The following is a 2,812-nucleotide window of genomic DNA, read 5'->3' as shown; positions in this document are numbered from 1 at the left end:
AGTCCAGGCTTAAATTGAAGAAAGAAGGGAAAACCACCAGATCATTCAGGTATGACCTAAATCAAATCCCTTATGATTAATACTGTGAAGATGACAGATAGATTCAAGGGATTAGATCTGATAGACAGAGTGCCTGAAGGTCTATGGATGGAGGTTCGTGACATTGTACAGGAGGCAGGGATCAAGACCACGCCCAAGAAAAAGAAATGCAAGAAGGCAACGTGATTGTCTGAGGAGGCTTTACAAATAGCTGAGAAAAGAAGAGACGTGAAAGGCAAGGAAGAAAGGGAAAGGTATTCCCAAGAGAATACAGAGTTCCAGAGAACAGCAAGGAGAGACAAGGAAGACTTCTTCAGTGAACGCCGTTAGAAGGTGGAGTTTTAGCCCCAGAGAGAACACATGGAAACATGTTCACGGAGATCCCCATGTGTTAGAGAGAACACTGGTATCCTTACCTGGTTTAAGCTTCAGAATCTCCGAGGCGGGGCTTGGACTGGCTCTGCTTGGGTAGGAGGCTTGCCTGGGACAAAGCCACCATGGTGGAGGCTGAGGAAGGCGTGTGCTGGAGTGACTTGGTGGGGCCATTCTAGAAGCCAGAGAAAGTTCAGCAAGTAAGGGAGGCAGTGAGCAGGTCCAATGTGATCTCCCAGGAGGGTGGGGTGTGTTCGAGAGAGAGGGGAGCTGGACATTGAGCCGAAGGGCTGGGGGACAAGATGGCCAGTGTGAGGGGAACCTGAGACCCACCTGGGGCAGAGTCAGGACACCTTCTCGGGGGATGACGGAAGGGCTTTGAGCCGAAGGATGACAGCTTCTGGATCACAGCCCAGGTTGCTCCTTGGACAAACAGCTTCTGAATCAAGCAAGCTGCTGACTTGTGCAGACTTACAGCCATGCACAAGACCTGCTAGATCAAGACTTCCTGGGGCTGAATCCAGGAATCTTTGACAAGCTCTCCAAGCCATTTGGAGGCGCCCTGGGGATTGAGAATCAGTCGTTGGTTGGGAGTCTGTGGGGGAGTAACTTGGAATCTGCTGACAAAGACATTCCCCGCCCTGACTCCCCATCACTCTTTGCTGCTTTTGACCTTTCTCTAAGCAGAACAATATCTTGGGTATTTTACAAGGCAGCTTTCTATTTGTATCATATTCTGTAGCTATAGAGAGAGTGTGTGTGATGCGTGTGTGTGCATATGTAAGACTCTTTCCTGCGAAACCCTTGAGCACTGGCTACATGAAACCGACACGGTTCCACTGGGGATCAAAAAGAAACAAAACAGAACAGCTCAAATAAAATGATGAAATGAGCAGCTGCATTTGAATTTCAGCAAGGCCAGTCTCTAGCCCTCTAAAGTTAAAATCAGGCATGCAAGACACATTTCAGAGCCCTTTCTGCTTTTCTGTGAGAGAGTAAGACAGATAGCTTTCTTGTGGGGAGGGGGAGCTTTCAGGCAGGGCGAGGACTTTGCCCGCCTTTGCTGGGGTTGCAGCCCTCACTGTTTAGATGAGAATGCTTGCATGAGGGCTGTTCGGAATGCAGAGCAAGTCATTCCTGATGCACAGCGTATGACGTGTTGCTTGGCAATAGATTACCCCATCAGTGTCGCCCCCTCATGGATGTGAGGCGTGGGCATCCATAATGGACCCAGCCAGGGGCAGTTTATAAGGGGGGTGATCAGACTCACACAGTGATGTAAAGGGGGTCCTGACAGTGACATCTGGGATAATGGAGGACATGAGGAACTTGAAAAGGCAGGTGAGAAAGTGTGAAAAAGAAGCTATTGTCATTCTTTGGACCACTTCAAATCCATCTTTGGGGGATCGTGCCATCTTTCACTGAATCATAATACTCTTTCAGTTCACTCTTGGCTTGTCTGAGGCTGTGTGTTGGGCTCATGTCAGCTCCATGCATTCCTTGGGCTGTTTCCACTCCTTGTTCCTCCAATATTGCAAATTGTTTAGTGAATAGAGCTGCAGCGACTCTGCTTGGTGGCTGATGTCTTTGCAGTATTTGGTAATGCAAAATTAATAATAATAATGCAAAGTAATGCAAAGTAAAATGTCCTGAGGACTCTGAAGTTCTGAAATAATATTAGTAATAATTATTATTACTATTATTTTAATGTTTAAATGAAAATTTATTTTCATTTAATTTCATTTAAAATTTAGCCTTCTACACAAGTTTACAGAGAATTTTCTCAGATGCAGTTGATGACAGAACTCAAAGCTCCTTTCCACAAAGAGAAGCCTTGAACGTGCAAGGAAAGTGAAAGTGAAAGTGAAATTCGCTCAGTCGTGTTTGACTCTTTGCAGCCCCATGGACTATAGAGTCTATGGAATTCTCCAGGCCAGAATACTGGAGTGGGTAGCCTTTTCCTTCTCCAGGGGATCTTCCCCACCCAAGAATCGAACCTAGGTCTCCTGCATGGCAGGCAGACACTTTACCAGCTGAGCCACAAGGGAAGTCTTACTTACACACAAACATCTACTCTGCCACCCCAGCCTAGTCCTCCAGGGCTCACAAGAGTGCTTTGTTTCAGACTTCTGATTCTCCATGAAAATATGTGGGCAGGGCAGTGCCATTCACTCAAAAATTTGTCATCAAGTCAGACATGGCTCAGGGTTCTTGGATATGTATGTGCGTGCTAAGTCACTTCAGTCATGTCCTGGCTTCATCTTCGCCAACAGCTCACACTCTGAGTTGATGGTCCATCAGATTATCATAATAAAATATGGAGATTTATTAAAAAAAAATTAGAAATAAAACTACTATCACTTCAGTTCAGTTGCTCAGTCGTGTCCGACTCTTTGCGACC

At 46.2% G+C, this 2,812-nt stretch overlaps 1 non-coding gene across 1 annotated transcript; it reads right to left on the bottom strand.

The window, feature by feature from the left end:
* Positions 1 to 2,387: 2,387 nt before the first annotated feature.
* TRNAG-GCC (transfer RNA glycine (anticodon GCC)) lies at positions 2,388 to 2,459 on the bottom strand. Its single transcript has one exon. It is a non-coding gene; the product is annotated as a tRNA-Gly (tRNA).
* Between the last annotated feature and the right edge of the window lie 353 nt (positions 2,460 to 2,812).

Source organism: Moschus berezovskii, chromosome 18 (genome assembly GCF_049115385.1).
Source record: "Moschus berezovskii isolate FMDL1 chromosome 18, NW_MosBer_1.0, whole genome shotgun sequence".
Lineage (NCBI taxonomy): Eukaryota > Metazoa > Chordata > Mammalia > Artiodactyla > Moschidae > Moschus > Moschus berezovskii.
Note: the sequence above shows the minus strand (reverse complement) of the source record. Positions and strands in the feature narration are given on the sequence as shown.